Source organism: Nuphar pumila, chromosome 2 (genome assembly GCF_984573655.1).
Source record: "Nuphar pumila chromosome 2, dmNupPumi1.hap1.1, whole genome shotgun sequence".
In the NCBI taxonomy this organism is placed as follows: Eukaryota; Viridiplantae; Streptophyta; class Magnoliopsida; order Nymphaeales; family Nymphaeaceae; genus Nuphar; species Nuphar pumila.
In genome coordinates, this window is record NC_143250.1 from 112,156,988 (window position 1) to 112,183,689 (window position 26,702).

General features: G+C 39.0%; 1 long non-coding RNA gene across 3 annotated transcripts; it reads right to left on the reverse strand.

Moving 5' to 3' along the window:
* Positions 1-1,287: 1,287 nt before the first annotated feature.
* LOC149846762 (uncharacterized) lies at positions 1,288-26,396 on the reverse strand. Of its 3 annotated transcripts, XR_016430556.1 has the most exons (3): positions 26,187-26,396; positions 2,518-2,594; positions 1,288-1,675 (listed from the first exon to the last, which is right to left on the reverse strand). It is a non-coding gene; the product is annotated as an uncharacterized LOC149846762 (long non-coding RNA). The 3 variants fall into 3 exon arrangements; XR_016430557.1 differs by lacking the exon at positions 2,518-2,594; XR_016430555.1 differs by having other exon boundaries at positions 1,288-2,594.
* Between the last annotated feature and the right edge of the window lie 306 nt (positions 26,397-26,702).

The window sequence follows — 26,702 nt, forward strand, 5'->3', positions numbered from 1 at the left end:
ACCTAGCAAACAAACTATACTAAACACATCCACAAGGTCAGATTGAGTAGATACAACATGCACCTATGATTTTTCAACTAGATTTCACATGCAATAATCAGTACAAATATACATCTGGACAACGATGCACAACAATCATGTGATTTCAAGCAGAACTCTTAGCATATCCCTAAGACCATTTAAAAGGAACCGTTCTCCTCTAGAGGATGGTGGCAACCATCCACTATTTGAGAACGTGGAGCCAGTACTTAGTGAGCCAAGTTATGGGCAAAGAGGACGGATAGCCAACAAAGTGGTACCTTTAGGCCAAGGCTAAGCCCATGTGAAACAGACATTCAGAAGAAAATAAGCTAGAAAGTTCTAGGAAAGCAACTGTATGTACCAAGATCTATTCATTGTTAATTTAGTTGATTCTAGTTTCTTTAGAAAAACACAAAAAGAATAAAGATGGTGATAATCAAACAGTGTTGTACATGGGTAAGGAAGGCCAGCATCACGACGAAGCAGATTTTTTGAGGGTGAATAAGCCAACACAATGACGCTAAGCGACATGATTAGTTCACAAGAGATTGTTGAACAAGAAAAACTCCATGAAAGATCCAACTCAAAGTTTCTAGACAATCATGGTCACATACCACGTGACTGTTTCCACCAAGGTGGGGTGGGGTGGGGTGGGGTGGGGTGGGCAGAGAGAGAGAGAGAGAGAGAGAGAGAGAGAGAGAGAGAGAGAGAGAGAGAGAGAGAGAGAGAGAGAGAGGTGGGGCGGGGTGGGGTGAGGGAAGGGAGTTTAAATTTTATGCTTTGCTTGTAGAAAGCCATTCATCAAAAGCTAGAACCAGCCCCAAAGGGGGTTTGGTATAATGGGGTGGGGCCTAAACTGCTAGACAGGCGGTCAAGGTTTGATTCCTCACCGGAAAAACTTTCCTTGTGCTCTGACTTACAGCTTACGCACAAGACATGCCCTTGGGTTTCTCACTCGAGACACCCTTTAATCTCACCCTTTCATCTCGTGACAAATAGAGCCGGCCCCTAACCAGATGTGTGGTGTGGAGCCCCCATAGGCACTAATTACCGTTCCAAGTGTTTCACTTGAAAAGCAGAGCTGCCAGCACCGTAGATGAAGGGTTTCTCTACCCAAATTACTGTAATATAGGGTTCCATTACTTTTTTGGCCCCTATGGTAACACCTCTACTTCAAAATATTGTCCAGGCTTTGAAATTTTGAACCAACTTCTTTCAAGCAGTGAACCCTTGTTCCATCAATCACCTTTTTCCTTCCCTTCTCCATTTTCCTGGCTGGAGTTTAGTAAGATTGCTAGTGTGATGTGAGATAACATGCCCCTTTTCCTTAATGATTGGTGGTTCTTTTCAGCAATATGGTACAATACACTAATGCTCAACAGCTCTACCATTAGATTATTAGGAGACATGCTTCTCATAAAGGCTGCTTTTGCCAAGTAAAGAGGTGGGGATCCAAGAATAAACAGGGTCCAAGCCGAGTGGGTTCAACATAGAAATGTGAATGTGCAATGCAGCCCACGTTATTCTGTAAGATAAGGTGGCTGACAACTTGACATCGTGCATTTCTGAAGTGTCATTGCCATCACCACGCTTGTACAAAGGCCCACCCATGTACGAGAAGAGGATGAGCGGTACATTGCGAGTAGAACTGCATCTGCAGATCCATTCAACAAATATTGAGGCTGACAAAAGAAACAGTATCAAACGTTCATTGTGGCAACAGTATATTTGATCCAGTTCCCAGCAGAAAGGGGAGTAAAAGATATTCGATTTTCATATGGAATAAAAGTATTCAACTTTATCTTCATATAGAGCATTTCCATTAAAATAAGACAATGCAAGGGGTATAGGTGCCACAGCATGACGCAGGCAGCCAAGTAGTGCTAAGGAGTGTGCCTGGCCATAAATTCCCCCCCCCCACTGCCTGTTATTGATGTGTTTATGAGCAGATGGACCACAGTGCCCATGGCAGACATGCATCCACAATCACGAGCGGCACAGCCAACATTATTTGGCCACCCGTGCCATTCTTGAGCCACTACCACCAAAAGATGATTCAAAAAGCAAGAGAATCAATGATGACAATGTCTCATGCCCTGCTAAATTTGAGTGTCTTTTGATTGCAGAAGGTTAAATATTAACCCCAAATCAGTGGTTGCTGCCTATGGCATCAAACAGTTATTAGCTACATTGCCTAGAACGGGGTTCTAGATAAAACTGTGTCATTCACTGGGTAGAATTTGAAAATAACAATCATAGATTCCATTCATCAAAAGAAATTTTGAAAAGAAAACATGAAACATTTGCTACATTTTAGAAAGCACAAAAACAGAATAATTTCAGAGTTATATTGAAGCCATAATGAGCAATCAGATAACTATAATCTTAAATTCTTGCAGAGATTATGGTTTTGCAGTAGGATAAATGAAGTTCAACTGAAATTAGATATTGCAGGATTAAAACATTGCCCAAGAAGAAAGAGTTTAGATAACCCACAAATAATGAGGTACGTTAATTCAGAGAATAACACCATCAAGACTATCTTCTTCTTGATTAGCCCTTTGAAGTCAAAGCTACAGAAAAAACATGAATACTAAGTGAATCCTCTACAATGAGGTGCTACTACCATTCTTTACAACAGCTATTTAAATAAAAAACATTAGCAGTGGTGAAAAAAAAAGGAAAGCAAAAAGACCAGTGTATCTTCAGCTAGGTGTACAATGAGGTGGGACAACCATTCTTTACAGCACTTGATGACTAGAAAACTTCATGGTGAAGAAATTAGAAAAGAAAAAGGTATAAACATGATTCATAGTTGGCAAACCCGTCACTCGGGCTCGGATCGCCCGACCTTTGACTTGCGGGTCAACTCAGTAACTCGGATGGGTTAGCACCTAAATTTTTTTGTGTTTTTTTATAAAATAATACTTTAAATATTGAATATGACACTGTTTTCTATAATGTGAATGCAAATAATCAAACTCCAAGCAGCAAATTCACTAAATCAAAGCATCAAATAACAAAAACCACAAAATGTCTGCATAAAAAATAAATAAACTTTATAACTGCACATAGCCACATACATAAGAACAATAATAAAAATTGTGAAACAAATATTAATAATTAAGCTACACATGTAAAAATAAAACAAGTAAAAAATCAACAAGTAAACTAGTAATCACTACCTTTCTAAGAAGGGAGACCGAGGAAGAAGAAGAAGAAGAAGAAGAAGAAGAAGAAGAAGAAGAAGAAGAAGAAGAAGAAGAGTGGAGATAGGAGGAAAAGAAGAAGAGGAAAAAGAAGAAGAGGGGAAATGGGAGGAAAACTGGAAAAGAAGAAGAGGAAGAATAAGACGAGAGACAGAGAAAGAAAAGAAGAAGGGAGACAGGAGGAAAAGAAGAAGAGGAAGAACGAGAGAGAGAGAGAGAGAGAAGAAGAAGAAGAAGAAGAGGCAAAGGGGGAGAGAGAAAGAGAGACAAGAAGAAGAAGAAGAAGAGGCAGAGAAAGGGGGAGAGAGATAGAGAGAGAATAAGAAGAAGAAGAAGAAGGAGAGAGAGAGAGAGAGAGAGAGAGAGAGAGAGAGAGAGTGGGGCAAGGCGTTACCTTGGGTGGCCTCCTTCTTCTTCTTCATCGATACAAGACGGGCGAGAGTTGAATATATATATATATATATATATATATATATATATATATATATATATATATATAGAGAGAGAGAGAGAGAGAGAGAGAGAGAGAGAGAAGACCTGGCTGCTGGCGGACGGTGGTTGCCTTTGGCCTGATGGTCGTCGGTGGTCTTTGGCCGTCGCCCTAGGGGTTTCGAGACTTCAAGTTGAAGAAGGGGAGAGAGAGAGAATGAGAAGAGGCGAGAGAATGAGAATTTCAGTGTTGAACGATTCGTATCGAAACAAACTGGTTCAAAATCCAAGACGACTTGACAAATCGGTACCGAAACATTGAAATGTGTTTAAGTCCTGAATCATCCGATTCAGTCCTGAATCAGTTGACTCACCGAGTCAGCCGATTCCCAGCCGAACCTGGTCAAACCAGGACTGGTCTGGATCAGCAGCCCAGTTGGTGGGCGATGCGATCCGACTCAGTGAGTTTGCCAACTATGACCTGATTTACCATTCTCTTTGGGAAAATGCTTCACTAACTCAAGGAGGCCAGAAAAACTGGAGGCAGTTAAAGAAACATCATACCATCTAAAGCTAGAATTTCAAGTTTGTTCTCACTTTGATTTGACATAAAAATATACCTGTCTTAAAATGCCATAACACCATTATAGCCAAACTCTATTGAAGTCAGATGAAACACTAGACCATCCAATTACATTTTGATACTCTGAAAACTTCCATGTTTCATTATTTCATGAGTTTGGAGAGACAACACTGATGACCAGACAACATGACCAATGATTTGAATGGGCAATCATTTCTTACACCTAATCATTTAAAAATGGGTAGAACATGCAATATGCTACATTACATTTACCGGTAGAGCGTGTGCAGGATTGAGGGCAGGAGCTTCAAATTTAAGAGGATTCCTCCAAGAAGTGGATTTCATTAATTACATACATTGGTCATGTTGTTAATATCATATTATCTAGCAGGAACAAAGGTGTGAGCTTCATTTGCTAAATCTGATCCCATATGTCTTCAGCATGGTCTTTTTTTTACAAGGAAATGTACTTTGGATTGAACTGTTTCAACATAAAGCACTGATTTAAATTGTGAGATTTTGGATCATCGTGGGCCATGGTTTTTTTTTATGCTTATCTGTACATGACAATCACATGATCCAAAATATCTTTCTTACTAAACAGCTATATAGAAAAACATCTGACGGCTTTGTCCATGAACTGGGAAAAGAGAAAAAAAAGGAAAAAGGTACAAACTCATGGAACTCATTTATGGCACTGTGTGTGCACATGTAAATGCACACAAACAGCTAAAATATCTTTCTTACATCCCCTACAGCTAGTGGAGTGACATCCAATTTGGGTATGTTGGAGATATTACTATCGAAACCAATGCTTACATTGCATTCTCGATGGAAGAGCAACTAAACTAAATACATGGGCAATGTTATAACAAATGCATTAATAAACAAGTTAAAAAAAGTGATATTTTTAGTATCATCATCCAAGAAAAAGCTCAATAATTTTTTTTTTATTAGCAAGCTGGGGTTAGGCAGACCCCTACCAGTTACAAGTGATAATCTTAACACAATTTCAAATTGAAGGACACTAATCAGGTGGTTTATCCTTGTGAATTTTTTATGATTATGCATTTAAATATGATTCCTTTTGTTGATAACTTTTCTAATATTTTTATTTAAAAACTAAGTTGAGCTCCCCCTTTGTGTATAAATATGGGACTTTTCCCCTCTCAATGTATTCCTTTCTTAGAGCATCTCTTCAATAATATCACTATTATTTATGCTCTCTTGTGCTATTGTGTTTGAACACTTTGCATCTTTAGGTTTTGTTGCTCATTAGTGGCCTTGTGACTTTGTGGATCTTGCCCATTAGTGGCATTATCATTGTGTGATTATGGATATCTCTTATCTCTTATTTCATTACATGGTATCATAGCCATTGGGTTCTTTTGATCTTGGAAGCCTTAGTTGTGGGATTGAAGATCGTGACTAAAGTGTGTTGTCTTCTCATCCTCTTTACTCGTCATGGAACATAAATCAAGAGTGAAAATTTCCTTCAAACTCAATGGATCCAATTACTTGACGTGGGTCTCTGCAATGGAAAATCATCTTAGAGGAAAGAAACTTTGGGGCCTTGTGATGGGTACTTCTCTTGAATCATCATTAAAGCTCACTAAGGTCGAAGAAGGTGTTGCCAAAGCTCTTGACGGAGGTGATCGTGATAAAGTCATCAATGAACACCAAACAAAGGTAGATGATTGGAAAAACAATCGTGCTAAAATTTTGGCATGGTTCATAAACAATGTTGACATACAAATATGTGCCAGCATCGCTAAATTTAAAAAGGCCAATGAAGCTTGGTTCTTTCTTAAGGATATGTATACCCAAAAAGATCTTGCTAGACACTTTTTGTCAAGACAAGATTAGATCCACTAAACAAGGAGACATGCACGTTCGGAATTATTTTAGCATTTTGTCTGCTCTTTGGAATGAATTAACACTTCTTGAGTCAAAAAATAGGTGGCTTCCGAAGATGTTGAGACTAAAAGAGAGCAAACTGAGAAAGAACACTTTTTTTAATTTCTTCATGGTCTAAGACTGAAATTTGAACAAGTGAGGTCTTCTCTTCTTTATAAAATTAAGGCTATAACTCTTGAAGATGCTCTTGCCGAGGTATGTCAAGAGAAAACTCGCCTTGGCATAACAAATAAGAATGATGATGTTTTGGCCATTACTAGGTTGGGTTCCAATGTTAGGACCTATAAGCCTCCTTAGTTTGTAAAACAAAATAACTATAATAATGGATCCAACTATAATAGTCGATATAAGAAGGGTGCTATTTGCCACTATTGTAATAAACCGGGACACATTAGATCTATATGTTCAAAGCTTAAAGGCAAAATTGCTTCCGTTGGTGAAATTACACCCCAAAAAGAAGAATCAAGCAAAAATGGAGAAGATATTAAAGACACTTAACTAAATATCAAAGGCACTTCAACAACTTCTCAAATCATCTCCTACGACGGGTGCCACCATTGCATCTTCTTCACATCCTCCAGGTATATGGATTCTTGACTTGGGTGCTTCTTTCATATGACACCTCATAAGAATGCTCTTTCCAAAGTTCACACTATTTTTACTTCATCTTAAGTTTCAATGACCAATAGAACTTCCTTAAAAATAAAGTGTTGGGACACACAAATTTCTTGTTCCAAAAATAAGAGTTGTTCCATAGTTAAATTTAATTTTTTTTTTCTGTTTTTCAAATTTTCGATCATAGTTGCAAAATTTTTTTCTCATCTAAAGATTGCACCGTACAGGATCTCCAGTCAGGAAAACTGATTGGGCAAGGCCATAGGAGAGGCTATCTTTACTTTATGGATTTTTTGTCCTTTCCAACCAGGTCATTTTGTAATTATGTACAAGACAAAAGTATTGATACTTGGGATAAGAGACTTGGGCATCCTAGTTTTTCAAAGATGTATCTCTTTCCTTTTTTGAAAAATATTTGCAATGAAAAGGATATATCATGAAAAATATTTGTTTCATGATTGGCTGCCTTATGTTTTGTTTATATATATTGATATTTACAAAACATCATTTCTTGACCTAAAACCTTGTATTTATTTTACATTACAAGGGAGTGGATCCGAGTCTGGTGTATCCAGACCCGATTAAAAGAAAAGGTTACAATGTTACAATTACATTGTACTGTACATAATCCAGATCGGATTGGATCCTCCTGTACATAATTTGGATCGGGTAAAAGGTTTTCTTGTACCTTTTTCACCCCCCTCAAGTTGATCATGGTTTTGGACCATGAACAACTTGCTTTTAAGCATCCAAAAACGATCCTTTGTTAACCTTTTGGTAAATATGTCTGCAACTTGTCTTTCAGTACTGACGAACTCAGGCTCAATCTCCTTTTCTTCAACCTTCTGTCTCACAAAGTGTTGGTCGATCTCAATGTGTTTAGCACGACTGTGATGTACTGGATTGAATGACATGCTGATAGCACTTTGATTGTCACATAGCAAGGAAGTGTGGGATATCTTTTCTCCTACTTCTGTTAGTAGATGCTTGACCCATGTGACTTCGGCAGCAACAGAAGCCATGGATCTGTATTCAGCCTCAGTGCTTGATCTAGCGATATCTTTTTGTTTTCTGCAACTCCAAGAAACTAAATTTCTTCCAATGAAGACACAATATCCTGATGTAGACCTTCGTTCGTCAAGATCTCCTGCCCAATCTGCATCACAATACACAGTAAGTTCGTGCTCATCTTTGCCATATGACTGTGGTGAATATGTCAATCCATCCCCAATAGTCTCTTCCAGATATCTAAGGATCCTCTTGACCGCTTCCATATGTCCAGTACGTGGCGCATGCATGAATTGAGACACTTGATTGACTGAATAAACAATATCAAGTATAGTAAAAGTGAGGTACTGCAACATTCCTATTATGCTTCGATACCTAGTGGGGTCATCACACAGATCTCCATCATAAGCACTAAGTTTTTGATAAAGCACACTCGGAGTTCCTAGAGGTTTGCAGTCTTTCATGCCTGCCTTGCTGAGAACATCTACGGTGTACTTGTGCTGAGTGAGTGTCAAGTCATGAGCCTGGTTATCGACTTCTACGCCAAGAAAATAACGCATAACTCCAAGGTCTTTCATTTTGAACCTCTGACCTAGTAAGTCTTTGACTTCTTGAATGTGGCCCGCAAAGTTTCTCGTGATGATAATATCATCGACGTAGATTAATAATAGAGTGGTCACAGGCTGACTTCTAAAAATAAATAATGAGTGGTCTATCATGGAACGTGAAAATCCATGTTTCTGAATCTCCAACAAGAAGCTATCAAACCAGGAGCGAGATGATTGCTTCAGACCGTAGATAGCTCTTTTTAACCTGCACACATGGGATTTACAATTTTGTTCTTGATATCCAGGGGGTTGTTCTATGTATACTTCCTCCTTCAAATCCCCATGCAAGAATGCATTTTTCACATCAAGTTGACTCAGCTTCCATCCATGTTCAACAACCAGAGAAATGATAATTTCAATCGTTCACATTCTTACAACCAGACTAAAGGTCTCATTATAGTCTTGCCCTGCTTCTTGAGTGAATCATTTTGCCATAAGCCTTGCCTTATATCGTTCAATGGTTCCATCTGGCTTGTACTTTATTTTATAGACACATTTACATCCGACAACATTTTTGTCTGGTGGTCTAGGAACAACTTTCCAGGTTCCACATTCATACAAGGCTTGCATTTCATCATTCACGGCTTCTACCCATTTGGTAGAAGTAGTTGCCTGATAGTACATAATGGGCTCATCTTCCTTATTGATGGCAGTTAAAAACAGTTGAAGATTCAGAGAGAAGTATTAGAATGTGAAATATGGATTGGACATGGATCCGATATCGGATCCATATCCATCCACGAGTTTTACTTCAGCTGTATTATATTGTAACTTGTGTTACTTATAAGGGGCAATTTTGTCCCTGTAAATTATAATTGTAACCCTATACTAATAAAGGCACGAGTGCAGCAACTGAAGAGAAACAGGCTGCCGACTTCTTAAGAAAGGTTCTCTCTCTCTCTCTCTCTCACGTGTTTTCACATGGTATCAGAGCACGCTGTATACCTGGGTGAAAAAGGATCTTCTTCCTCAGCGACGTGAACTACCAAATCTGTTCACGTGCACTAGCCAAGACTGCTGCAGCAAAAGCTGAGTTTTCAGAACTCGTGAATCTGCCTTCCTCAGCAACGTGAACCAGTTCACGTAAATCAACAAAAGTCGAGTTTTCAGAACTCGTAAATCTGCCTTCCTCAACAACGTAAATCAGGTTCCCATATTTTTTTTTATTATTCCTTTCTGTAGGCATCCACTTCTTGATTTGTTTGTTCCCTTCACTCACAAAGAGGCTGAGTTCTTCTTATTTGTCGTGATTTCACCGTAATTCATTTTTTTTTCTTATTCCTAATTCATTTTTCTTATTCCTCGTGGTTTTACCGTGATTTGGTTTCACCCACTTTTCTTATTGTTCTACTTAATCCTGTTATTTCACACAGCAACTGCTGTAGTTGTTTTTATTCCCCTTAATCCACACACAACAACTGCTGTAATCTCTCTCTTTTTTTTAAAATTCACACACAGCATCTGCACTTCTTTTTCTTAATTCACACAGCCACTGCAGGTCCCTACTTCTTCTTCATTCATTCACAGCTGGTTACTTCTTCTTCTTCATTCATTCACAATTTACACAAGAAGGCTGAATTCGTTACCTATTTCCGTCATAAGCTGCGTCACTCCATTCTTTGTTTTCAGCCACATCTCTGTCATAAGCCTACAAATGGATTCTTCAGGCAGTTCTAGTCTTTCCTCCAACTTCCTGGGGCAACTGGTTTCGGAAAAACTGAATACAAATAACTATCTGACTTGGAAAAGGCAGATTACCCCTTTTATTCGCAGTCAAGATCTTTCAGGCCACTTGGATGGCTCCACTCAAATACCTCCGGAATTTGTCACCACTGAAGAAAAAGGAGATGGAGCAATGTCAAGCACCACCCGCAATCCTATATTTACTGCTTGGATGAAACGTGATCAGGCTCTCGTCGCATATATCACTTCCACACTGTCGCAAGAAGTTTTGGTTTCTATCCCTGATGATTGCACATCTAAAGTATTGTAGGAAAGTTTAGCTCAAACCTACTCTCAGATATCGGAGGCTAAGGTACTATTTCTCAAGCGTGAATTTCAGCTTTTAAAGAAGGGAGCAATGACCATTATTGAATTTTTAAATCAAGTCAAAAGCATCACAGATCAATTAGCCCTTGTTGGATATCCAGTGTCCGATAAAGAAAAGGTGCAACAAACTCTGAATGCCCTGGGATCAGAGTATCATGTTCTTGTCACTTCTTTATTATGCTTGCCTTCGTTGCCCAGTTTTGAGGAATTACGTGCTAAACTCTTCCAATATGAGATGTCTTTGAAAAGCATATCTGATGCTTCAGCAGGGCAATCATCTACGCATGAGATTCTTGTCACAGGGATGTTTGCTGATCGTACACGGGGAGGGCGTGGCAGAGGCAAGGGAAATCCAATTCAGGGTGGACGTGGGATACTACCTACACCAAATTCTAATGCCAGTTTTTCAAAGAATGTTCCCACATGCTATCAGTGCAACAAACGAGGTCATATCAAGGCCAACTGCTGGTTCAACCCACAAAATCGGAATAGAATGCAAAACACTAGAAATGTTGGTGCATCAGGAACTGCAGGTACGTTCCGAGTCAGTGAGGATGCTAAGGATCTCCTTCTATCTGCTATGGCCAACTTGAATCTGAAGCAAAATGATGATGGAATATGGTATGTTGACTCTGGGGCAGCAACCCATGTCACTGGTAATGCAGGTAAGTTCTCTACTATGACTCCCTATTTTGGAAAATCTAATATTGTAACCGGAGATGGGACTCACCACCCTATTTCGAACATAGGCACTGTCGTCATTCCTTTGTCCAAGTCATCCATTCCTTTATCTGATGTTGTTCATGCACCAAATATAAAGAAAAATATTGTATCTGTTTCCAAGCTTGTTGATTCTACCAATTCTTCTGTGGAATTTACTCCTACTTCTGTCTTTGTCAAGGATCTTCAAACGAAGGAGATGTTCGCTAAAGGAGAGCGACGTGGAGACATGTATGTCTTTAATGAAGATCCAGCCTCCAGTGTCCTGAAGCCCCAGTCTGATCTCATCCTCAAAAGTGTCTTAAGTACATCCAAATGTAATAAGTCAGATCTCTGGCATTCTCGTCTTGGTCATTGTAGTCAAGTCTTTATTGAAAAGTTAGTGTCCAATGGTCTTCTTTCGGAGTCTGTTTCATCTTTATTGAGAAATAAAATATGTCCCAGTTGTCATGTCTGCAAAAGTCATGTACTTCCCTTTCATCAAATAAATAAAAGAGCTTCTATACCTTTTGAGATAATATGTTCAGATGTTTGGGGCCCAGCTCCTAATCCTTCCTCTTCTGGAAGTAAATATTATGTATCCTTTATTGACAGCTTCTCTCGTTTTACCTGGATATTCTTTATGAAATACAAATCAGAGGTTTTTTCCATTTTCCGTCACTTTCATGCCTATGTTAAAAATCAATTCTCTCAAAATATCCAAATTCTCCAATGTGATGGGGGTGGTGAGTATTCCTCTAAAGAATTTTTAGATTTTCTCCAAGATAATGGGATGCATCGTAGAGTTTCTTGCCCGTACACACCACAACAAAATGGAATCGCTGAACGTAAACACAGACATATTGTGGAAAGTGCAATGAGTATGATGCATGGGAGTAACTTACCCATTAGTCTTTGGTCTGAAGCCTTTCACACTGCCACTCATGTGATAAACCGCCTTCCCATGCCTATTCTTGAAAATCAATCTCCCTATTATGTTCTCTTTGGTGCACATCCCAATTATAATGAGTTGCGAGTTTTTGGATGCACATGTTATGTTCATATTGACAAATCCATGAGAACTAAATTCCAAGACAAAGCCTCTATATGCCAATTTGTAGGTTATGCAGATGAACATAAGGGTTACAGATGCTATGATCCTGCCAATAAGAAGATCAGAATTTCCAGAAATGTTGTTTTTGATGAAAATAATTTTCTGGGAAAAGAAACAGAAGCCAATCGTGAACCTACTGGCTCAGTTGCTAATTGGTATGATCCATGGCTTAGTGCTGAACTTATTTCACATGCTGCCGAGCATACTATTCTGCCTACTGAAAGCATACATGGTGAGACAGTTTCAGATGATGCATCACAAGCAGAGTGTCGAAGATACAAAAGAAATGTGTATACCAGGAGATCTAGAGAGCAAACGAATGTACCTACTGAAGAACACATTGCGTTGTCTAATGACAGAGAAGCACCAAGAAGATCAGGCAGGATAAAGCATCCTATTGAAAAATGGGTTAGTTATGACAACTTTTCTATGGACTTTCAGATCTTTCTATCCCAGATTGAAAAACACGATGAACCACTTGGTTTTCATCAAGCTATCCAATCCAACAAATGGATTGAAGCGATGAATGAGGAGATCGAGGCACTCCATGAATGTCGAACATGGGAGATAGTTGGTCGTCCTCCAGATAAAAATGTTGGTTCCAAATGGGTTTATAAAATTAAATATAAACCGGATGGTAGCATTGAACGGTACAAGGCGCGTCTTGTGGCCAAGGGTTTCACTCAAGAATATGGTCAGGATTATGATGAGACATTCAGCCCAGTGGTGAGAATGAGAACTATTCGCATTATACTTGGCCTGGCAATTGAACATGGGTGGATCCTCAGTCAGCTTGATGTTAAGAATGCATTCCTTCATGGGGACTTAAAGGAAGAAGTCTATATGGAGCAGCCTCAAGGTTATGCAGAGGGAAGCCCAAAAGAATATGTATGCAAGTTAACCAGAGCTTTGTATGGATTGAAGCAAGGTTCTAGGTCATGGTTTGAAAGTTTTTCCTTAGAAATCCATAAACATGGTTTCTTTCGCTCCCAACTTGATCATTCTCTGTTCATATATAGGAACGGTACCACTGTGGTTTTCTTACTCATATGTTGATGATATTGTTATCACTGGTAATGCTCCAGACCACATTCAGCGAATTAAAGTTCTATTGAGTATGCGGTTCAAAATGAAAGACCTTGGGGAGCTGAGATATTTTCTTGGAGTAGAGGTAGATAGACAAGGTGATAAAATGTCATTAACTCAACATAAATACACTCTTGATCTTCTGGCTAAAGCAGGAATGACAGATTGTAAACCTCTACCCACACCCAGTGTTGTTAACCAAAGGCTCAGTATTTGTGATGGTGAGTTATATCCTGATGCAGTCAAGTATCGGAGTTTAGTAGGTATGTTACAATACCTTACCTTCACTAGACCAGACATTGTGTATTCTGTCAATCAAGTATCTCAATTCATGCATGAACCAAAGACTGGTCACATGGATGCTGTCAAACGCATCCTTCGCTATCTCAAAGGAACGGTGGGTGATGAACTCGCATACACTCAGTCTTCATGGAAATCCCCAAAACGTGACATACTTGCTTATACAGATGCAGACTGGGCAGGGGATCCAGATGAGAGAAGGTCTGTTTCAGGATACTGTGTTTTCATTGGGAGAAATCTTGTCTCATGGAGTAGCAGAAAACAGAAGGCTGTGGCAAGATCTAGCACAGAGGCAGAGTATAGATCTATGGCAGCTACCACAGCAGAAGTGACCTGGATTAGGCATCTTCTTACAGAGATGGGAGAGGATATCTCAAATTCGACACTTATGTGTGATAATAGAAGTGCTATACAAATTGCATTCAATCCTGTTCATCACAGTCGGACTAAACATATTGAAATCGATCAACATTTCATCAGACAAAAGATAGCCGACAAAGAGATTGAACCAGTTTATGTGCCTTCAGAAGATCAAGTTGCTGATATGTTTACAAAAGGTCTCACAAGTCATCGCTTCTGGTATATGAAGAACAAGTTGCACATGGTTCAACCCCATGCACAACTTGAGGGAGGGTATTAGAATGTGAAATATGGATTGGATATGGATCCGATATCGGATCCATATCCATCCACGAGTTTTACTTCAGCTGTATTATATTGTAACTTGTGTTACTTATAAGGGGCAATTTTGTCCCTGTAAATTATAATTGTAAACATATACTAATAAAGGCACGAGTGCAGCAACTGAAGAGAAACAGGCTGCCGACTTCTTAAGAAAGGTTCTCTCTCTCTCCCTCTCTCTCTCTCTCACGTGTTTTCACAAGTTGTTATAGCTAACCCACCTGCCAATAGGATGTCGTATGCGATTTGATTTTCTGACCTCAAGAGTAGGATTGACGACTGAGACATGGTCTGAGTGGCTTGATGTTGTCGATCTCTGCCTAGAATAGACGATGCCTTTGTGTCTGCCCGGTACTTCCACTTCATTCTGTGATTCCGACATCCCAGTGTTCTCAAACATCTCTTTTTCTTGCTGTACGCAGTCTGAGGAACAATCTTCATTGGAACCAGCAAAAAGTTCTGAGCTCAGCCAAAGATAGTAAACTTCAGTTGGCATATTCGTTGTGTCGGCTCCATGATCAAAATTTTGTTAATCAAAAATAACATTTCTTGAGGTTTTGATGTGTTTGTTGGTGGGATCATAACACCTACATCCTTTGTAGTCATCTGCATATCCCACAAATCTGCACTTCTGGGCCTTGTCCTGGAACTTGTTTCTCAAGGATTGATCAATATGCACGTAGCAAACACACCAAAAAACACGCAGATCCTGATAACTGGGATGAACTCCAAAAAGACAGTGATAAGGGGGCTTATTTTCCAGAATAATCATAGGCAGTCTATTTATCACATGCACGACAGAATGAAAAGCCTTTGTCCATAGGTTGATGGGAAGATTACTGTCATGAAGCATACTCATGACACTTTCAACAATATGCCTATGTTTTCGTTTAGCAATCCCATTCTGTTGAGGGGTGTGAGGGCAGGATACCCTTCTTCCTATTCCGTTATTTCGAAGAAAAGAAATAAAATCACGGGATGAGAACTCCCCACCTCCATCACATTGGAAAAAATGAATGGACTCGAAAAATTGATTTTTGACTAAAGAAAGAAAATTTTGAAACAGAGAGAAGACTTCTGACTTATTTTTCATGAAATATATCCAAGTGTATCGAGAATAGTTATCAACAAAAATTAGATAATATCTGCTCCCGAATCCAGAGACAATTGGAGCGGGTTCCCATACATCAGAACAAATTATCTCAAAAGGTTTTGAAGCTCTCTTATTAATGGAATGAAAATGCAATACATGACTCTTGCATGAAAGACAACTGGAACACTTATGACTGCTCTCATCCCAATTGAGACTTTCTTTTGAAATGAGATTATTAGAAACAAGTTTTTCAATGAAATGACTCCCACAATGTCCTAATCGACTATGCCACAAGAATGACTTATTACATTCAGAAATTCTAAAAACATTAGCAGAAGAGGATGAACATGACTCTAGTGAAGACTTTGAATTCAGATGAACCGGGTAGACAGTATGACATGGAGCTTCTTCAAAGACATACATATTGCCTCGTCTCTTTCCTTTAGTGAATGTTTCCCCCGTGTGTAGGTCCTTGACCTGCACAGAGAAGGGAGTGAATTCAATTGAGGCATTATTATCATCAATAAGTTTAGAAACAGAGACAATATTTTTCTTGATGTCAGGAGCATGCAGAACATCAGAAAGAGTAAGAGTGGAATGTGACATGGGAATGACAGTTTTTCCAACATGAGAAACAGGATGGTGGGATCCATCTCCAGTGACAATCTTACCTTTTCCAAAATAAGGAATAGGGTTAGAAATTTTACCTGCATCGCCTGTCATATGAGTCGCTGCCCCTGAGTCAACAAACCAAGTGCCTTCATCACTCTGCTTCAATTTCAACTCTGACAAGGCAGATATCAACGGATCTTTAATCTCTCCACTGTCTCTGGTATTTGTGAATCTTCTTTTAGTTTCTGTTTGTGGACCCTTTCCGTTATTCTCTGGATTGTGCCAACAGTTCGCCTTGATATGCCCCTTTTTGTTACAAAGCAAGTAGGGATGGATCTTGGTCCCTGCGTATAAGCTAACATGTTTGGAGTGGGAAGTAGACCACGCCCTCTGTATCCACTTCGCGCTTGTCCTCCTCGTCCCCGTCCTCTACCATAAGTCACGCCTGTGGCAAAAACTTCTTGAAAATTTGGATGAGTGTGACTTTCTTCAGAGAATCCCTTCAGAGTCATTTCATACTGGATCAATTTGGCTCGTAGCTCATCAAAGGTAGGAAGAACAGGAAGGCACAATAGTGAAGTGACTATCATATTGTAGTCAGATCCCAATCCACTCAGAGTTTGTTGCACCATGTCATTGTCACTTACGGCACATCCTATAACTGCAAGTTGATCTATGATGATCTTTATCTTGTTCAAATATTCCATGATAGTCATGGAGTCTTTTCTTAACAACTGAAATTCCCTTTTTAAAAAAACCATCCTTGCTTGAGAAACCTGCGAATACGCCTGAACTAGTCGTTCCCAGAGTTGTAGTGTTATACAATTGTCGAGAATGGCAACAAGTACCACTTGAGACAAGGTTGAGGTGATGTACGCAACACCTGATTGATCTTTCCTTTCCCAATTGAGAAATTCTATATTTTTGACATACACGATCGAACTCGCCCCTTGATCATCTTTCTCTTCCCTCAGAACAAATTCTGGTGGGACTGAAGTGGTTCCATCCAGGTGACCTAAGAGACCTTGGCTCCTTATAAAATGAATGATTTGTCTCTTCCAATGTTAGAATTCCACTTGCACCTGTATTGGGAAGAGAGAGAGAGACGAAGAAAAGAATGTGAGAAAGGGGGCCTGCGACAGTCATGATTTCTGAATAGAAATCGTGACCTAAAACTTTGTATTTATTTTACATTACAAGGGAGTGGATCCGGGTCTGGTGTATCCAGACCCGATTAAAAGAAAAGGTTACAATGTTACAATTACACTGTACTATATATAATCCAGATCGGGTCGGATCCTCCTGATTGGGTCGGATCCTCCTGTACATAATTTGGATCGGGTAAAAGGTTTCCTTGTACCTTTTTCAGGGCTCTCCTTGTACAATAGTGTCACTCTCACCAATTGTAACATTTAATTACACACACATATATTTCATCAAGTCTTATCCCAATTAGATTGGGGTTGGCCTGTCGAGTATAAATTTTCTACTCCTTCCTATACAGAACCTGCTTGTCTCCCTGAAATCCTTCATGACCACCTACAATGTCCCTCCAAGTTCTTCATTCCTTTCCATAATTACTCCCATCTGTACCCAATTATCCTTTCTTGTTGGTGTGCCACAAATGTTTGCACAACACATCAAATAATCTTTAAAGACACTTTTTTTTAATTAGCAGTACTCAATGTTCTCTAGTGTACATTTTGCTAATCCTACCAATCTCTTCCATATGTCCACCTTAACACTGTTAAAATATACCATGCGTATGGATCTGGATCCAGATCCATACGCATGGCATATTAAATGAAACACATGCTATATTCATCTTCATTAATGGCATCCTTGTAATATCTCTGATATTACAAGGCTTGTTGTATACTTGTTTTGTTTTATAAATGTTAGGGTTTGGAGGTCGAGCAAAGGTGTGCCGCCCTAGCCGATTGTGCATCTCTCTCTCTCTCTCTCCCTCTCTACTTTCCTGTGCAGGCTGAACCACACATATGAAATCAAAATCTTAGATGGTATCAGGGCTGCCAAATTTCTGGGCGTGAAGGGGCGTGAAAAGTTGTCTCCTCCTTCTCGTCAATGAGTGTTGATTTGCCTCCAGACCTTCGTTTCTTTCATCCTCTTCTCCTCCTAATTTGTTCACCAAAGGTTCCCTAAGTATCCAACAGGTTTGACCGACCCTGTGTTTCCTAAGTATCCAACAGGTTCATAGCAGATCTGAATCACATTCAGATCTGCTGTGTATTCCAACAGATCTGTCATATTTTTTTTTATTCATTCTTTGATTTCCAGAACCTTTAGCGTCTGTCATTTTCATTCATTCCTTGATTCCAGAAAATTTTTCCTTTATTGTTATTTTAGTGTCCCCTGTGCATCGCCTACAGGCAAATTGTAACTGTTTATAATATCGATTCTGAACTGAAAAAAAAAAGGAAAATTACTTATTGATTAAGTGATCTCAAACCTGTTTGTTTCTTTCCATTCGTTTTGTTTGCTTATTCATTGTCCCATTGATATGGATTACTCATCGTCATCTGGTCCCTCTGCAAATTTCTTGAGTCAGCTCATTACAGAAAAACTTACTCATTCTAATTTTTTGACTTGGAAGAGGCAAATCCTTCCTTTTATACGGAGTCAGGATCTCGATGAACATCTGGATGGTTTAGTTCCTATACCACCACGCCTTATTTTGCAGGAAACCAAGGATGAGAAGGGTGACACAATTACCATTTCTATTAAGAATCCAGAGTATACAGCTTGGAGGAAGCGGGATCAGTCTTTGGTTGCTTATATTACGTCAACACTCTCTCAAGAAGTGTTGGTTACTCTTTCAGATGATTGCACTGCGGCGGATCTGTGGAGTAAGTTGTCTCAGACATATTCTCAGATATCAGAAGCCCGAGTTATGTACTTAAAAAATGAATTTCAAAGTTTGAAGAAAGGCTCCATGACAGTCATGGAATACATAGGCCGCTTGAAGAGTATTACTGATCAATTGGCGGTTATTGGAAGTGCTATTGCAGATAAAGAGAAAGTTCAACAACTTCTCAATGGATTGGGTCCTGATTTTGACATGCTTACCACGACTTTATCATGTCTTCCGTAGTTGCCCACTTTTGACGACCTTCAAGCGAAACTTCTCCAGCATGAGATGATTATGAAACAAAGGGCAGAAGGAAATGAATCAGCTCGTCCTCATTCAGTTTTGGCCATGGACACTTCTGTAGGTTTTGGACGAGGGAATGGAGGGCATCAAGGAGGCAGAGGCCGCGGACGTTTTGGGCAGGGAGGACGTGGTATCTTGCCTACACCTAATATTTCATGGGTTTTTAATACAGGGAATCAGAGGAGAGTGCCCACTTGTTTCTTATGTAACAAAAAAGGACATGTGAAAGCTGATTGTTGGTTCAATCTACAGAATAGAGGAAAAATAAACAAAATTGAGAATAAATCAGCTACTACTGTGGACACAAAAGGGCCATCCACAGATGTGCAACAACTTTTGTTATCAGCATTATCACAGATGACGATCAAGCAAAATGAACAAGGCGAATGGTATGTTGATTCAGGTGCCGCCACACATGTTACGGGTAATGCGAGTAAGTTATCTCACTTATTGCCTTATTTTGAAAAAGGTAGTATAGTTACGGAAGATGAAACTTATCACTCCATTAGTCATACTGGCAGTGCACATATCCCTATGTCAAAGTCCTCACTTCACTTGTCCAATGTCCTTTTTGCTCCTAATATTAAAAAGAACATTGTTTCTGTAGCTAAACTTGTTGACGATATGAATTCTTCTGTCGAATTTACTCCCTCTTCTGTTTATGTTAAGGATCTACGAACGAAGGAGACGTTCGCTAAGGGGGAGCGACAAGGAAACATGTACATCTTCAAGGAGATTCCTTCAGTGTCTTCGTCTTCAGTCCCAGTTCTCTAGTTGAAGTCGTCCAAGCATTCTTCAGTGTCTTCACCTTCAGAGTCTTTGTTTTTCCCTTCATTGAAAGTTTTTAATTCATCTCATTGTAATAATCCAGATACTTGGCATAGTCGTTTGGGACATTGTAGTCGGGGTTTCGTTGAAAATCTTGTATCTGATGGTCTCCTTCCATAGTCTAGTTTATGTTCATTTTCTGATAATAATAATAAATGTTCTTCATGCGAACTCTGCAAAAGTCATGTTCTTCCTTTTCATATTATAAATAAAAGAGCTTCAAAGCCATTTGAGATTATTTGTTCTGATGTTTGGGGACCCGCACCTATTCCTTCTCTTTCTGGCAGTCGTTACTATGTTATCTTTATTGATTCTTATTCCCGTTATACTTGGATATATTTTTTAAAACACAAGCATGAAGTTTTTCAAATATTTCAGGAATTCCATTCGATGGTCAAAACAAAGTTTGCTTGTGATATTGTGCATTTACAATGTGATGGTGGAGGAGAGTATTCATCGAACGAGTTTATTGCCTTTCTTCGGGATAAAGGAATAAGTTGACAAGTTTCTTGCCCTCATACTCCTCAACAAAATGGGGTTGCGGAGAGGAAACACAGGCATATTGTAGAGAGCGCGATGAACATGTTACATAATAGCAATGTGCCCGTTAGTCTCTGGACAGAAGTTTTTCACACATCTGTTCATATCATAAATCGTCTTCCTATGGCACTTTTGGATCGGAAATCTCCCCATTATACTTTATTCGGGCAACATCCCTCTTACGATGAGCTGCGTGTTTTTGGTTGTGTATGTTATGTACATGTTGATTCATCTCTGCGAAATAAGTTTCAGGACAAGGTTGTCAAGTGCAGATTTGTTGGGTATGCAGATGAATACAAAGGTTATCAATGTTATGATCCTACTACAAAACGTATTAGTACCTCCAGAAATGTTGTTTTTGATGAACGAAATTTTCAGATCAATGACTATGCAGCGTTGCCATCTCGAGAATTAGAAGTATATGATCCATGGATGAGCGCAGATCTTTTTGCTAATACAGGAGAAACATGTCAGACAAATTGCCCTTCCTTCGGCTTGAGTAGGGAGTTGAATGACTCACAGATGCATGTTGAATTATCTCCAGTTGAGTCTTCAGTTGAACCACCCCCAGTAGAACGCTTCTCTGGGCAGATATACACTAGACGGGACAAAAATACAGAGCCGAGGAATGTGGAAAGCATCGCCAATGATCCGGCTCAAAGACCGTCACGCATTAAGCATCCTATTCAACTATGGGTGAGTTATGAGACCTTCTCCCTTGATTTCCAGTTGTTTATGTCTCAACTCACAAAACAGGATGAACCCACTTGTTTTAATCAAGCTCTTCAATCCCGTCATTGGACTGAAGCTATGAATGAAGAAATGGAAGCTCTTCATGAATGCCAGACTTGAAAATAGTCCCTCGGCCAGAAGGAAAGAATGTAGTTGGCTCAAAATAAGTTTATAAAACAAAGTATAAGCCTGAAGGAAGCATTGACAGATATAAGGCACAACTTGTTGCTAAAGGATTCACACAACAATATGGTGAAGACTACGATGAAACTTTTAGTCCGGTAGTCAAAATGGGTACTATTCGTGTCATCATATCCCTAGCAGTCGACCGAGGTTGGAGCCTTAGCCAGATGGATGTTAAAAATGCATTTTTGCATGGAACTTTAAAGGAAAAAGTGTATATGGAGCAACCTCCTGGTTATGCCGAGAAGGATCCTACTGCCTGGGTGTGCAAACTAAGAAAATCTCTGTATGGGTTGAAACAGGCCTCCCGTTCCTGGTTTGAAAGTTTCTCTATGCAAATTCAGAGTTATGGTTTTAGAAGATGCCCTCTGGATCACTCACTCTTTATTTGCCAAAAGGCAGACATTGTTATACTTCTTCTTATATATGTTGATGACATTGTGATCACTGGGAGTTCAGATAATCATGTGCAAGACGTGAAGCAGTTTTTAATGAAAACTTTCAAGATGAAAGATTTAGGGGAGTTGAGGTACTTTCTTGGTGTGGAAGTTGACAGACAACAAGACACATTGACACTCATGCAACAAAAATACACTCTTGACCTTCTGGAAAGAACCGGGATGACGAATTGCAAACCAGTCAGTACTCCTAGTGTATTACATCAAAGGCTGAGCTCTGAAGATGGTCATCTTTGTGTCAACCCTACAACGTATAGAAGTCTCGTGGGGATGTTACAGTAGTTGACCTTTACCAGACCTGATATAGTTTATGCTGTCAATCAGGTATCCCAGTTTATGCATGCTCCAACGGAGGGTCATATGAAAGCTGTGAAGCGCATTCTACGCTATTTAAAAGGAACTATAGGAGACGGACTTGTTTATCGCAAGAACGATAATCTGCATAGAAGACATGAACTCATCACTTATACAGACGCAGATTGGGCAGGGGATCCAGATGAGAGACGATCTGTCTCTGGATATTGTATATATATTGGACACAATTTAGTGTCCTGGAGCAGCAAAAAACAAAAAGCAGTGGCACGATCCAGTACAGAGGCTGAATACAGATCGATGGTTGCAGGCACGGCAGAAGCCACATGGATTAGACACTTATTGAGTGATCTTGGGGAGACAATTATTCGATCATTTCTTCTATGTGACAATCAAAGCACAATAAACATTGCATGTAATCCTATCCAGCATAGCAGAACTAAGCACATTGAGATTGATCAACATTTCATACGGCAGAAAGTCGAGATGAAGGAGATAGAACTACGTCATGTTCGAACATAAGATCAAGTGGCAAACCTGTTTACCAAGGGGTTAACAGGACGCCAATTTTGGTTATTGAAGAGCAAGTTGTACATGCTCCAAAATCACGTACAACTTGAGGGAGGGTGTTAAAATATACCATGCGTATGGATCTGGATCCAGATCCATACGCATGGCATATTAAATGAAACACATGCTATATTCATCTTCATTAATGGCATCCTTGTAATATCTCTGATATTACAAGGCTTGTTGTATACTTGTTTTGTTTTATAAATGTTAGGGTTTGGAGGTCGAGCAAAGGTGTGCCGCCCTAGCCGATTGTGCATCTCTCTCTCTCTCTCTCTCTCTCTCTCTCTCTCTCTCTCTACTTTCCTGTGCAGGCTGAACCACACATATGAAATCGAAATCTTAGAAACACATGCATCTCAACTACATGCCTTTTCTCTTCTTGTTGCTACCTAGCTTTACAACACTCAATACCACATATTAGAGGAAGTCTTTGTAGTCATGCAAAAATGCTTTCTCAATGAAAGAGACACTCATATATTGTGCAACATTCTTCTAATTTGTTTCCATTTCATCCAATAAGCAAAATAATCCTACTAGTGACATCATATAAAACTCACCAATCACCATCTTAACATATGTACATACATATGTGTGTGTTCAAACACGTCTCAATCAAATGCCAGGTGATTGGCAATGAAAGATCAAACTGTTGAAGAGCACAATCATCCAAAGCAGAGATACATAATTTTGAAGAACCTATGAGGCTTTGAAATATAAATATGATGTACATAAATAATAAGTAAACTATATATATATATATATATATATATATATATATATATATATATATATATATATATATATATATATATATATATATATATATATATATATATATATATATATATATATATATAAGTCTCTGGTGTGGATATGCATCGGTATCAATGAGTTGAAACAAGCAATACCTTATTGATCGTGTTATTTTAAGTGAATCTAACCTTATAAATATGAGCAGGGGTCCAGAGAGCAGCTAAGTGCCAGGGCTATTTGACACAGCCAATCACATGACATCATTTCATGTGGGGCCTGCACTATGTAGCTGTGGGCCCCATGCAATGCTGTCATGTGATTGGCTAATGTCACATAGCCATGGCACTTAGCCACTCCTTTGATCTCAACTCTATAAATATAATCTACATGGTCTGTTTGGTGGGGGGTCGACTTTTGAATAGCCGGAATCTGGTTGCGTACAGTTTTTTCTGGTGATTCAAAAATCAACAGCCATAAATGCATCATTTTTTCACAACTTAAAAAGAGTTTTTTTTGTCGAAAAATCATGATCCAAGAGTCCTCTGACAAATTGACTATGCTGAAAACATATGAAGGGTCAGACTGAGTCAAAATAACGTGCACCTATGAGTTTCAATGCACATCTGCACCAGAGACATCCATATATACATAGATAGATAGATATATGGTGGTTCTATACTATGATACCTTATGGTGGTACACACTCTTGTTTGTATGGATCTAGCAACCAAATGGTAAATCTAATCGTACAGATGAGTTTAGCATGGTTTATTTAATATGTTAGAAGGTTTTATCGTTTTTTTAATACACCATCAGATTCATTTTTTAAATGGTGAAAAATCAATGGCTCACAATTCATGAAAATATGGGTGGTTTATAAATGGTATAAAACATCCTATTTGAGTCAACTTTAACGCATGAAAATAGTAAATAGGACATGCTAAACATCATCCAAAGGTTAAATTTTGTGTTTATAGCTTATATCTATGTAAATCCAGTGTGTGCCACAGTAAGTTATGGTGGTACAATACCACCATAGAAGCATCATACAACGGTCCATTTTGCACTGCTGATCGGGCGGCACAAATTTTTGTGTGCAAAACGCAACTTTTAGCAGCAGTCATGACTGCCGCCAAAGGCCTGGGCAGAAATCAGGCCTTTACCGGCGGTTCAAAATCGCCACTAAAAGTCTTAAAAACCAGAAAAAGGATGTGCGACATTGCACATGCATCCGAATTTCGTCTGACCAAAAAGGGTCCAATGATACCCACTTTCGTGTGTGTGTGTGTATATATATATATATATATATATATATATATATATATATATATATATATATATATATATATATATATATATATATATATATATATATATATATATAGGGGTTAATATTGGCTACTAATGAAGGTACAAAACTAATGAGCTAGAAATCATATGTGCAAGTTGTATAAACTCAATCTAACCACATAGATGTGTTCAGCATGGTTTGTTTGCTAAGGGTCAAGCCTTGGGTCGTGCTTTTCTGATGCACCAAAGGATCTTTTGAGTTATGAAATTTTGGCACATTGTGGGCCATTGATTTTTGGACCCCTTTAAAAACCTAATTACTTGTCATAATCACATGATTCAAAACAAGTTTCTTACTAAACGAACCATGTAGATCACATCGGTAACATTTGATCTATAAAAAATTGGAAATTTTGAAGAAAAAAGTGATTTCTACTCATTAGTTCCGTACCTTCATTAGTAGCCAATATCTACCCTATATACATAAAGTATTTCTATTGTATGTAAAGGATATATGATACAATAATATATAGTTCAAAATTCCAATACTCTTAGAATATGAAGAGCCTGATTACTCTAGTTAGTGATTGTATTTGATGCCCTAAACTTGTGCATATTAAAAAATAAAAATATTTCAAATCCAGAAATCAAACGAAGAACAAGAGCAGAAGGAAAATAACGAAAAGGTAAATGCTGTCATTAAAGAAGCTCCTTTAGGAGGAAATCAAGACATTCTGAAAGAAAATTTAAAAAAGAAGAAGAAATTTCCGATTGGATATAGTTAAGAAGAAAGAATTAGCGAATACATGTTTGTTTTCTAAAACCGAATGCGAATTCGATGGGACCAAGAAACCTATGCCGATTTGCAGCATCAATTTTCCAGATAAAATGAGTTGGGGGAGGAAGAGGCCATTTTCAATGATACCTAATTTCGCTCCTTCTGCAAATTCTCATCGACTAAGGATTCTACGTTTTACAAATACATAAAAAGGAAGGCGGAGACGATAGCGGCAGGCTCAATCGAAGGAAACGCCGGTGTCCGGAACCCTTGGAATCTGCTCGAATGATGGATATGAGAGAGGTAAACTGCATACACCCCTATTTTAAGCGATTTCACAGGGAACAACTCTCGATTCTATGGAATCGACTTTCGATTTGCGACGCGAATGGGAGCATTCGACGTCAAACACCATCGGAGGGCAGAGAGAAAAGAGAGAAGAAACGAGGATGATTCAGTGATCGACCGGACAACACGACGACGACGATCGGGTGATGAAGATGGAGCTCAACCGCACGGAAACGCGGGAAACGAGTGTCAAACCTGTAGGAGCCGCGTCGGAGCAGCTCCCCGCTGCTTCCTGGCAAGCCATTTCACGCAGAAGTCGAGACGAGGAGTCGGTGAAGTGAGGCCTCTGGTTAGAGGGAAACGACCGCAGATTCCGGCGACTGGGAAACGGTTATGGAAGGAGAAGAAAGGGCCCGTACGCCGGAGAGAGCCTGTAGTAGATAAAACCCAGCTGCATGGTCAGGGTTTCTCGGCCCCGAGGCAAGTTTTGAAAATTTATATATATATATATATATATATATATATATATATATATATATATATATATATATATATATATATATATATATATCATAGATTCAGCGTTCGGTGGAAAAATAAAATTTCCTTGAATTTTGTGTGTTTGGATCAGTGTTGTCAGTATCGGAATCGGACCTGTATCGTTTGGCCAGCGATTCAGGTGAATGGTGAATCGGCCGATGCCGATTCTCAAGTGAATCGTTCTGAATCAGCCAAAAATAATTAAAAAGATTACATGTCAGAACGTGACAC